The sequence below is a fragment of the Coccinella septempunctata genome, chromosome 7, assembly GCF_907165205.1.
Source record: "Coccinella septempunctata chromosome 7, icCocSept1.1, whole genome shotgun sequence".
Taxonomy (NCBI): Eukaryota; Metazoa; Arthropoda; class Insecta; order Coleoptera; family Coccinellidae; genus Coccinella; species Coccinella septempunctata.
The window spans coordinates 17547622-17561143 of record NC_058195.1 but is presented as its reverse complement, the minus strand read 5'-3'; the positions used below and the strand labels follow the sequence as shown (position 1 = coordinate 17561143).

The 13522-nt window shown below is 34.8% G+C and overlaps 1 protein-coding gene across 1 annotated transcript in view; it reads left to right on the top strand.

The window, feature by feature from the left end:
* Positions 1-13522, top strand: part of LOC123317949 — a 135817-nt gene that overhangs the window by 94417 nt on the left and 27878 nt on the right. Inside the window, exon 2 of the mRNA XM_044904586.1 lies at positions 9521-9685. The gene's annotated coding sequence lies outside the window, so the exon portion shown is untranslated. The remainder of the gene's footprint in view (positions 1-9520; positions 9686-13522) is intronic.

Below are 13522 nucleotides of genomic sequence, written 5' to 3'. Positions count from 1 at the left end.
GAAAGGTTCTACGTTGGCACCTATTTCTGAGGTGGTGTGCATAGTCGCAACTCACTGCGTATCGTTTGCCGTGCGGCTTTCGCTCTAGCTTAGTACTCGCCTAACTGACGACAGGTGGCGCACTGGTCTGTATTGGCCTCGATACAGCCCTTCTGATTGTATTATACGGGCGTTCAATCGAACGCAGCGTCCGCCATTCTTTCGGCAGTTGTGGTTGTGGCACTGAATTTTTTCTTAGTAGGTACTCATTGGATCGGATCACCCGGATCTGGCTGAGTTACAGACCTCACTGGTGGTTCCACTAGCAAATTTCGGAATGAAATACTGGTGTCTCCAAAAGTGCAAATTCACACATCACTATATCGTTAATTATGTACTATAGCTCTGGTAGCCCTCTATTGCTTGTCAGACATTCGTTCACATATAATAAGCACTCACCCTACGAAAATTATCCAATTCTCGGAAAAATCATCCATTAAAATTAGATTTTGTAAGAAGCATTCAAATTGCTGGTTATGAAACCCTACTTATTGCTTACTATATCCTGTATTAGATATCCAGATTTTTATATTAAATACTGACGCCTCTGAATATGCGAAAGGTTCAGTCTAATGAATGGCTTGTTGTCAGTAAGTATGATGAAATTTAATCAATAGTAAAACTATAATTAGGTAGATGGTAGATAACATCTCAGTGGGCAGCCTCAAATGAGATTGTATCAAGTCAGCTATGAGAAGATCCATTAGAGCAAATTTCGATTTTGGAAGAAGTATTCAAATTACTGGTTATGAAGCCCTACTTATTGAAGGCCAAGTCATACTGTTTTAAGATATATGTACTTTATTCCTATTAACTACTCACGCCTCTGAATGATAAGTTCAATGTCACTATGCTTTCGGCAGTAAGTGCTTTGATAAGGTTGTTGATGCAGCTACTCTTCGTACGGCAGCCCTAGCTTTGGTTTTTTCGGATGCTGAATATTGTTGCCCCGTTTGGGCTATTAGTGCTCATCTGCAAAAAATTGATGCACAGCTGAATCTTTACATGAGAACTATAACTGGAACACTTAGATCTTCACTCATTCAATGGTTACCAGTTATTTCAAACATTGTACCTCCTCATATTAGTAGACAGACTGCGGTTATGAATTCCTATTTCGACTCGTTTCCAATTCTATTCTAAATACATTCGAGAAACTACGATTACAAGACTGAAGTTGCGTAAACCTTTGTGGTCCAACTCTTTTCTTAATTCAAATATAAGGGACAAAGACCTTTGGCAGTCTGAATGGAATACGTGCACTATTTTTAGCAAAGAATTAGTTACTGATGCCTCGAATAAGGTTCCTGGTTTTGATATTCCCAGGAAAATATGATTTTCAGGTGGAATTCAGTTGAAAGCCCTAGTTGTGAATGCGAGGAACCAGAAGAAACCATAAATCATCTGGTTAATTATTGTCCGATTTTTTAATTTCAGGATGGTTTTAGGGCTATACATGCAGTTTCCGAATCTTTTTTGAATTGGGTTGTCAATTTTAGGTGAATCTGACATATTGCATTTTATTTTATTATTTTTACTTTTTCTGCTTTTGTTTTCTCTCTATTTCAGATAAAAGTTTCTGGTATCTTGGAGAAGACTTTCTGGATTTCCCTTTTTGTTGAAGAAAGGATAAATTTTTGCAGTGCGAGATGCCTTTCAATATGAAATATTTCAGCTTATTTCGTGAACAATTTAATTTCTTTCCCCAAGCTGTTTTATCATAGACCAAATTGTATGGTACCCGTTTACGCTAACCTCTGCTAAAACTGTATCTCATAAATATTGTTTGCTGTTAAAGATTGTAATTCTCTGTATAAAAATAAAATATATATAATAGAACAATTAAAAGTGGATACCCTTACATTTATACACACAGTTATTGCCTGAGGCAATGAGTAAATTTAAGATGCATTAAAGCAAATTTTGGTCGAGAAAAGAATATTTTCAGCTGAAAGACTTCTTTTCTATATCAGAAAAAGTAAATATTTCTTAATCTTTTTTTGGAAAAGAAAATTGGCTGAATATGCCGACTAAAGTATTCTGCATTTCTGGGTATTGGTAATTGATACTTGGTGGTTTTTTTAATTTAAGCGATGAAGTGACGTGAAAATTCATTGTCTGTGCTCCTTTCTCGGTTCGCGAACTCCAAGTATTACAGTTGGGGAGCCAAAGAGGAAAATTCCGGATTTACTCGAGCGTGTCAGATTAATATAAGGGGTGATACCTTGGACCCTGTAGAGTACCTCTACCAAGAATCAGACCTGTATATAGAGGGAATTGTCTAATACAGCCGTACAGAAAAGTAAAAATAAAACGATCATTATACAGATTCGAGCGTGTCAGATTAAGATATATGTGGTTAATTACACGTTGAAAAGTATATATTTTCTTAATCTGACAATTTAAGCCTTACGAAAATGTGTGTGAGGGTGCCAAACTTAAAAAAAGTCACATATAAATTCACCAGCGCAGTGGCTTTTTTTCTTATTTTGAAGCTTATGATTGAAGAATAACGGAAATAATATAATCTGACAGTTTCATCAAGCCGAAACAATAATAATTGGCCATAAAAGTCACAAAAATCAGTTTTTTCGAATTATCTCCTCTTCGCATTCATTATGAAAGTTGTAGGGCATAACATTTTCTACAAATTTTGGCCGAAGCATTTTTTTCTACGTTTGAACGTTTCGAGATATATGGCGATGAATGTACATTAGACTGGGTTTCTACATTGACCTTGGTCTTTCGCATGTGTGGCTGAGCTCCTCGACCTTATCGCCGTCTAACTCGAAAACGGTTAGAAGTATGTAAAATTGCTTCAGACAAAAGTTTCATAGAATTTTATTATCTACAACTCTTACAATGAAGAAAGAAACGATTAGAGGTACAGGAAGGGAGATATTTCAAAAAAATTACTTGTTAGCAATTTCAAACTGTCAGATTAAGAAAACCCCCCCTAATTAGTGTCAGATTAATAGGCCAACACGTCTGCAACACCGAGATTAACCATCTGCATGAAAATCTGACATGCTCTAGTATGTACAAGTAACGATTTTTTCGCATTTTCAAAGGACCGCCTTGTGTCACGTCCGAATTGTCAGTCCCGTAAAAAGTAGGTTCCTTTGGATCCAATTAACATAAACTGTAAAAACCTGACACGCTCGAAATTTTTTTTTTACCATTTTCAACTCTTCCGTACGGCCAGCCCTACCACGCAAAGTAACAGATTAACATGAATTTACTATCACAGACACGTAGGGCCTTATCTTAATATGACACGCTCGAGAATGTACACTTGACGATTTTTTTTACATCTTTGAGAACCTGCAGACGCTTTCCCGATCGCTGGTCAAGTGCCTACTTGATAGAACTTTTTTTTTCTTTCTATCATATAATCTTCAAAATCCACTAGGTCTCCACGACGCTCGAGTAAATCCCGATTCAGCATCATCGACTCCCCAAGTATTAGACAAGTGCATGTCAGTTAAGCAGTCATAAAATTACACCTATCCAAAAATCTCTTAAGAAATGTGAAATGTCCTCTTCACAAATTTGTCGAATCAGAATGGCGCCCTCAATTCTCACCTTACCACCATTCGCCAATTCAATTAGACACTTTCATTCGAAACAGGATCGGAATAACCCACCGTGAAGAGTTAATTCGCAGACCTTACGATAGCTCTTTCTCCCCTCCTCCAAATTCCTTATGGTCAGAAGAGAAATGAAGCCATTTAACATCAGCCGCCGAGTCCTCGCCAATTCGAGTCCCGCTCTAGAACACTTTGCGCGATAACGAACGAACCAAGAACGCTTTGGTTCCCGAATTTCTACCTTAAATTGTTAATTGCTGGGATAATCTCGTTAATTGTACGAAAAAGAGGGTAGATGGTTGATTTTAAGCCGTCGGTGATTAATTTAGTTCGCTAATGAGGTGCAGGCGTTGAGGCGCGGTTGTAGTTTTAGGGGTTAGGTAAATTCTATTAGTTTCCAGCTGAAGCTTGGGGTGTTTTTGAAGTGGTTGTGTGGGGACGGGAGGAGAGAGCTCAAAATAGGATTTTCGAAGTCGTAGTATCTAAGATACTATATAAGAAATATATATATACCCTCATCTGTTAATTGATGATGACAAACGTTATAAGTTAGACAATATGTACATTGATAGATCGCAAATGGGTTGCCTATAGCTACATAAGGGCCATCAGGGGCCAATAGTTGTAAACAATGGCATAGATAGTGTTAAATAATGTTGACTTTCATAATTTTCATATGTACATTGATAAATCGCAAATGGGTTGCCTAGCTACATCAGGGGCCAATGGTGTTAAATAAGGTTAACTTTCATAAACTTTTTTTGATATACTACCCTCCTTTGTTACTTTTGAAAATATACCATAAGTCGACAGAATATTGCACGAGGAATCAGGAAAACATGGGTTGCCTAATTTCCCCTTGGTATTCCTATGAGGTTGCCAGGTACAAACAGGTAGACAATCGTCATTTATATACCCTCATCAGTTATTTGATTGGCTTTTTTTTTAATGAAAGCTTACCTACTTTATCTCTAATCTCACAGTATTAGGTTGCCTGGTTAAAAGTGGCGCACATCCAGGGTTGCCTAGATTTTATATGATATGTTAGGGTTTAAACGCTTTCAGGGAGAGCGACAGAGAGTTCAGAAAGACGATTTTTCCGATCTTTGGAGGGTGCTTCATTGATTGAATGCTTAAATCAAAACAGATTGAATATTAACAATAATTTCAAATTTTTTCCATTCACACATTTATTTATCAATACTATAATGCAACGATACTTAAGCATGGAATCATCAGAAGTATCCACCTCAAAATCAATATCTTCCTCGTTTTCCTTAGTTTTCAAGTTATCGAGTATATCCTGGACTTCTAAGGGTGTTGCATCCCCTACGAAACATGTTGGCTTCAAATAGTCATCCAAAATCCAACAGCATTCTTCCGAGTTAAGTTTGACGCAACACTGATCTGACTGAACAGTTGCGTGAAGCATGAAGCCACATTGCGTTAACAAAAATTGTACTCAAAATTTTTTTCTAATTAAAAGAATTACCCCCACCCTTTTTATTGAATCTAAGGACATTAGAATAAATCCTATTTTTTTCTAATATTGACATATAAAGTGACACTATTTAAAACTCATTGACGTTTTAAAACGTTCTACTTTTCGCTACCAGTGACGCAAAAGTGAAATATTTCTGATGATGAAACGATACTTGCTTTCATAGTAGCGGAGTGAAAAATGAAATAATTTCAACGGAATCTCAGAGAGAAGCTTTCAAAGACGTATTTGGCACTTTTAATTTGAATTCATAGCAACTTCCTATCCAAAATTAGAAAAAAATATTGTGTGAAACACTGCTTTTCCTAACTGGTTGCATAAATAACTATTGTTTCGGTGAAATCCAGCATCGCGTGATCAAATTTGAGTCGATGCCTCTAACCTTTTTCATAAATTTATCTTTGGTTTCCTTTGTTCCATATGTTTTTGGAACACCCGGCAACCTCATAGGAGTACCCAGGGGAAACAAGGCAACCAATTTGCGATCTATCAATGTACATATAAAATCTAAGCAACTACGGATGTGCCTCACTTTTGAGCAGGCAACCTAAATTTAACCTTAATTTTAAAAAAGGCCAATTAGATATAAATGACGGTTGTCTACCTGTTTTTACCTGGCAACCTCATAGGAGTACCAAGGGGAAATTGGGCAACCCATGTTTTCCTGATTCCTCGTGTAATATAGTGTCGACTTATGCTGGATTTTCATAAATAACAAATGAGGGTAGTAGATTATCAAAAAAGTTTATGAAAGTTAAAATTATTTAACACCATTGGCCCCTGATATAGCTAGGCGACCCATTTGCGATTTGTCAATATATGAAAATTATGAAAATTAACATTATTTAACACTATCTATGCCACCAATAAGGAACAGGAATCTTTCTTCAAGAGGTTAGAACACGTGACAAATTTTTGGCCCTCTGCAAACTGGATAACGGCTCTACGAAAAAACACCTTGGTGCTTCCTTATCTCCTCCATTCCCAGTATATTTTACCCTTCAAGGCAACTTAGTCCTTCTTCTTCTTACTCGAAGAGTGAATCTGATTTCTATTGTATACGATGATAAAAATCACAGAAAGGAATTATCCTATTAATCATTCCACGAGTGTTCTCAAATCCATGCCATTATCTCTCAGCGTAGTAATTTTTTGATGGAGACGACAATTGCTGTCTCCTTTCACCACTTTGTCTTGCCGTATACGGGCTTTGTGGAAAGATGATTGATTGCGCTCTTCCACCGAGTCGATGTAGGAGGATCTTTCGGTCCTTCGGAAATATGTAGGCGGTGTACTTTCCAGGATGGATGGGCCTTTGTCCATGCACTGGCAGATATTGGAGAAGTTTCAACTAATTTTTTGTTCATTTCATATCATTCCCAATCTTCAAGCTGAGTAAACAAGATATTCTTGCTCAAATTTGCATACAGAAGATCGAGAAATGAATACATAATCTAGATCGTAATCAACTTTACTTTTCTCTTTTTCTTTTCACAAGACGCTCAAGACTATAGGCGCGATATTTTATAACTGTGTCGAATAATGTTTTCGAGAAGATGTTCGAAGTGCTTGGAGCAAAGAGTTGGATATTTAAGGCTATTTCATTTTTTTTTTAATTAGATGCCTAAATTCCAAAGATAACGTTGTCCAAGTGATCGTGCGTTAAGATATGCGGATTTTGATGAGATCTTCTTATTATCAGCGTAATTTTGGCATATATCGCTATGAAAATCTTTGCAATATATAAAGAATTGAATCGCCGATGTCACCACGTCGTTATTTTTATTGAAATATGTATGTCGAAAAACCATCGGAAAATTATTGTGAAAACAAGTTTTATTGACACTAAAGTTCAAGTTTTTTTTCTCATAAAAAAACAACTAAATTGGACAATAAGAGACGGGGTGACATCAAGACAATTAAAAAAAAATCAAGGCTTCACGTAAGAAATAGAAAGAGTAAATTAGGAACTAGTGAATGCCGTTTTTGAATGGAGGTATTACTTCCCCTTAACGAATTTTGATCGTTTCTTCCTTAGACTATATCAGACGAACCACCAGGTATATTTTCTTCATATTTGGCAAACGTGTTTCTTATTCAAAGCTCAAAAGTATAACCGCAAGGACAATCCAGGTCCGGGTTAACAAAAAATCATGAATCGTTTGAATCCTCGAAACGACACCCTGTTAATCGGAATTTTGAAAATCTGTTTCAATATCTGAAAAGATCACAAAAAACTAAACTGAGGCGTTTGCTTTAAACTTTTGCGCTTACAGTTTTACTGCACAAATTTTCATCGTATAAGTGATTTTTTGAACTTGGATTCCTGAGAGTTGTTTGAAGTGACTTTTAATGAATTATCAAAACTATTAAATCGATTTCAGTTATAAGTTACTTTCTCGTAATTTCCAGAAAAAATTAAGGCCCTCTGTATGTACATAACTGATTATCGAAATTGATATTGCTTGGACATTGTTATTCAATGTCGATTTAATTTTTGTTAAAACAATTATGTACATGTTTTCAGAATAAAAAAATTCACATAAATGCAAATCAAATAAAGGTACCCTGATTTAAATCCCGAGAATTATTTTGTCTGGGGTAACATGAAATCACTAGTAGGTAGCCAGAAAATTAAGAACATTGTGAATGTAATTCGGAAAGCAGTTCGGAAACGAGCAATGTAATGTTTGGATAAAAAATGGAAGACATTTTGAGCACTTTATGTATACTTTAATTTTGTATTTATGGTTGTTTTGTTTTTTTTTATTCTGAAAACATGAAATGAAATCGACCTAATTCATCTTCATCTCAATTCTTTCACTGAAACATTCAATAACAATATCCAAGCATTATCAATTTTTATGTACATACAGGGCCTTGAGTTTTTCTGGAAATGACGAGAGAGTAACTCCAAAATACGAACTGAAATGGACAGCAGCTATTAAAAGAAAAACCAAAGTTATAAATTATTACTAAGTAATTTTAAAATAATTATGGATTGAATTATTTTGATAATTCATCATTAAAAGTCACTTCAAACCACTCTCAGGAATCCAAGTTCTGAAAAACTTTTACGTTGAAAATTTGTGCACTATATCCGAGAAAATTCGAAGCACACGCTTCTATTTTTATTATCTACTACTATTTTTCGCTGACTAAGGCTTTTTGCATTTTTCGGGTATGGGCAATTTTCGGTGATTTTCGAATCTTAGCCATAAAGTGACGTAGACATTTTTTTTTCTACGCTCCAGCGCTCCTTTTTTGGCTCGCAAACTCCAAGTACAGGGTGTCCGAGTTAAAGTGTGCTTATTGTGGAAACTAAAGGAGCTAGAGCTAGAAGAAAAAGTTGAATACACAACTTGTCCATTGAACTTTTTTTTTATAACCCACCTTAATACAGGGTGGTCCGTTTTTTCCCTGTCGGTATCTTATTTTAAATGAAACACCCTGTATATTATTGCATTTTTGAATTCCTTGTCAAGTTTTGAGGTAACTTTGTTTTGACAACCATGGTCCTATATAGATTCTGAGATATTCGACCATATTTCGGAAACTATTCACATTACAGAAAAAGTTTAAATACCTACATTTTTTGCTCATTTTAACCTGCTCTACATTATGAACCAGAAAAACTCGAATATCTCAGAATCGTTGCAATATAGGACCATGGTTGTCAAACCAAAGTTACCTTAATATTTGACAAGGAATTCAAAAATGCAATAATATAGAGGATGTTACATTTAAAATAAAGTTGATAGCAACAGGGAAAAAACGGAGCACCCTATATTGAGGTGGAATTATAAAAAACAAAATTTCAATAGTTTATAAACAAGTTTTGTATTTAACTTTTTCTTCTAGCTACTTTAGTTTCCACAATAAGGTATAGGGACACTTCAACTCGGACACCCTGTACTAGACAAGTATACTTAAGAAAAATTGAGCGCTGCTAATTCTTTTAATGATGACATGATGAAAAACATCGAAATACACGGCCAATGCATAAAAACTACTGAACAATTAGTAAAATTCTACAAATTGACGAATACTGGAATTTTAGTAAGAACATTAGGAGCTTTCGCATTTTTTGTATTTATATGTCCAAACTACAGCTTCAGAATATCTCGGGGAACTAAACACAAAAAAATTTTCCATGTCTCAGTTGAACAAAACCTGTAATTTGCTGGTGCAAAACACGGACAAGATAAGGATGAAGATTATATTAATGAATCGTGTTTTTGTTTGCCCTTCATTGTGGAACGAACGAGCACGTGGTCATTATCGTTTTTCGCCGAATCCTTTTCCGCCTGGAAAAAATTAAAATTCATTTTCAACACAATGCACCTTGACGAGAGGGATATTTCACACCTGAATGCTTTCTTCCTTTCAGATATCCGAGGAACAATGGCGAACAGGACGAAGAAACGGGTCCTTTAACGGGCATTGTTCAGATGTGATCCATTCAGAAGGGGTGAAATCAACACGATAGATGTTATGAAAATTATGGATTGCTGGCTATTGATACCCCTTCTACTAGCTGCGTTGTTTGTTTTAGGTAAGAAAAAAAAATGCTGTTGATACAAAAACGCGAGAAAGCAAATTTAAATTGAACGGTTTCAAGAAAAGATAAAAGCAAAAATTATAGAGTAGAAAGATGGGACACAAAGCGACTGAAGTGATGTGAGCGCCATCTGTCATTCAAATGTGTTTCTAAGACCCTAAGGCTGGTTAGAATATTAATTCGACGGCCATTTACAGAAACATGAAATTTTGTCATCTTTCAGATTGTCATTTTGATCAAAGTGGTTTTGAATTTTTTGATTTTCGTATATACCACCTTTTTTTTTATCTAGCTGGTTATAGTTGCTGATTATTGAATTTGATTTTTTTTTTTTGACTAATTTCTTGGTGAAAACCTCTAAATAATATCGTTCGAAAATTATTGCAGGGTGAAAAACTGTGGATTGAATAAAATGGATTCTCGGAAATTATTATAAGTTTTTCACATCACATTACTAAGGAAAATGTAAATATAAGTATTGAAACTGGTAACATGTGCTTCGGTCATTCATTGATTTTTATTTTCAGTGCTCCGAAGTGGATAAAATTTTCAGGGCGTAAAGGCCTGCAAACATGCACTGACTACACCATGTGCAGTGAACATTTTACTGCAAGTCGATTGGGAACTGTTCATCCACGTAAATTGTTGTATGCAGGAATCATCCCTTGCATGAAGGGCCCATTTAGGGAAATCTATGACTTTTATACGTCCATTAAAAGATTCTCAATTGCTACTCCTTCAAGGTTTTATTGATTTCGATTTGGAAATCGAGTGATGTAGCAAAGTTTTATGGAACCGGTGTGAGTGTTTTGTTCATTCATTAATCAATTTGTACAGGGTGTCTATAAACAAATGACTTAGGGAGATGATTTCTCGATGAAAACAAGCAGGGGTAGTTCCTATAAACTTTTTGCGAAATCGACCTCCCTTCCAAGATACAGCCTCTCGAAGGCGATGACGAATTGACAGTTTTTAATTTTTTTTACGGGTTCTAAAAATCGCTGAGTCATAAAACCATACATGATTTGGAGCACTAAGTAGATTTTATTCACACAATTTTTTAAATCTCATATCTTTTTTATTAGGAGTTGAAAATTACAACCCCTTATGATTTTCCTTCAAAAATCGTTTTCGTAGGATAGATTTTCGAAAAATTAGATTAATAAGATTCTTTTATAGTTTCCCATTCAATTCTGGAGAAAAAAAGTCTCTTGGAAAATTTTGAAGCAGTCGATACTTTTCTCAGAATAAATGAAAGCTTTCAAGCAGTTCTGATCCATTTCATCGTAAAAGTAAAATAGAATAAAATATCCTGAGATACTGTCTGTCTATGATAATAAATTAAAGGGTGATTCATAACTATTGGGACATATAGGCTAAGGGCAGATTGTTTGGACCAAAATATGGCGATAGGACCAAATAAAACTCAAGGACTCAATAAAATATTTCTGTGGAAAAAGATAGAGGGCGTTAAAGTTGAATGTTTTATAAGGGGAGAGAACAATATCTTCTTCGAAGTTCGAAAGTCCTTTATTAAAAGAATTAGAAAAGGCATAGAAGTCGGAGGAGGCCACGTAGAACATTTAATTTAAGTTTATTCTTTTAATGTTACATTGTTTTTAATTATGCTTTATCGTCGAAATAAATAAATAAATCGTTACTTCAAATTCTCTTCCGATGCTATGAACTGTTCAATTGTGTTTTTCTTAAAAACGGATGAAAAAATATACAGTGAAATTATTAGCAAAAAACGAAAAAAAATTCAACTTTAACGCCCTCTATCTTTTTTCACAGCAATATTTTATTGAGGTATATTTGGTCCTATCGCCATATTTTGGTCCAAACAATCTGCCCTTAGCCTATGTCCCAATAGTTATGAATCACCCTGTATAGTTGTAGGACTCAGTGTTTTTTGGAACCCGTAAAAAAATTAAAAACTGTCAACTCGTCATCGCCTTCCAAAGGCTGTATCTTGGAAGGAAGGTCGATTTCGAAAAAAATTTATAGGATCTACGCCTGCCTATTTTCATCGAGGAATCATCAAGTCCTTCGCATTTGTTTACAGACACCCTGTATATTGCATCATAAAGAGACCATACCATAAAGAAATCATGAAAACGCATAGAGAAAGTATACTGACGAGCTAACATATAGGTCTTGTATACCTCTGCAAGGTTTTTTTTTAATTGTGGTTCTGAAAATTCTGTAATGAATAATATGTGAAGAACTGAAGAAATGTGTATGCTATGATGGTATAATGAATATTGGTTCATATTAATTTCTGATATAAATTGTCATTAAGAGTGTTTACTCAGATAATAATTGAAAAAATTGAATTACATATACCCAATGTAACCCATACACCGAAAGGTAATTTGGGATAATGATTATATATATCTCTTTCACGGTTTATGGCGTCTATTTTAAAGGCAGCCTACAATACAGATAATGATTTTTACATAAAAGATAGTTTCCAGTTTTCAGATCAGATTAATAATTACATATTACCGGATAATTACAAAATAGTGTCTTTTGATGTGGTTAATCTGTTTGGATCTTTAGAAAAAAATTTGATTGTTGGTGTTCTGAAGAATAAATGGGAGGATATAAAGCAGCACACATCGATGGATGAAGATACTTTCTTTGAGATAATGTCCTTTCTCCTGGACAAAAACTATTGTACGTTCAGAGGGAAATTCTATTCTCAGATAGTCGGTTGTGCGATGGGATCGGAACTAAGTCCTATAATAGCACAATATGTGATGGACGATTTAGTGATTCAATCGTTATTGAAATTAAGGTTCATTATTCCAATATTAAAAAAATTTGTGGATGATATTTTAATGGTACTGCCGGGCGACAAAGTTGATGAAACACTAAAATGTTTCAACGAATATCATACAAAATTGAAATTTACAGTTGAAGAAGAGGACATAGAGTGTGGCGTACCCTTCCTGGACACAAAGGTACACAGAGATGGAAATTTGATAAAACTGGATTGGTACAGAAAGAACACATGTGCAAATAAATTAATAAACTATTTTTCAGACCATAACATAAACATAAAAATAAATTTCATAAAACAAATGAAAAATAGAGTAAGTAAAATCTGTCATAGCACATTCGAAAAGAAAGGATTGAGGCAGTTATATGAAATATTGGTACAGAACTCGTATCCACCTGGCATGATAAAAAAACTTTTATATGCATCAAATACGACAATAAACGTAAATGAACAACAAGAGCAAAAAGCAGATATGAAATTTGCATCCTTACCAAACATAAAGGATTTAACAAAGAAAGTTAACAATATTTTCAAAGATGAAAATGTCCAAATAGCAGCTTATAATCGAAAAACAGTTGGACGATTGTATAGTAGACTAAAGGATCCGATTCCAATGATGGTGAAGAGCAATGTGATATATCAGATAGGTTGCCTGGATTGTGACAAGGTGTATATCGGTCAGACTTCGCAGTGGATGAAAAGTAGATTATCTTTACATAAGTCAGACATAAGAACTGGAAAAGATAGATGTGCTCTGGCAATACATGCCCAAAATCTAAATCACAAAGCCGATATCGAAAATGTAAAAATTTTGAAAACGGAAAATAATTATCAAAAACGACTAATACATGAGATGATAAAAATAAGAAAAAATGGAAATACAATGAATAAAAAAAGCGACACTAATAATTTGAGCAATATGTACAGCTATTTACTGGAAATGAGACTGAACAGGAGCCGGGAAGCAGACGTTGGATGATGAAGAAGAACTGATTGACAAGAAATTGTGGTTTGTGTATTCTGTGATCATGACATTGAAATTTACA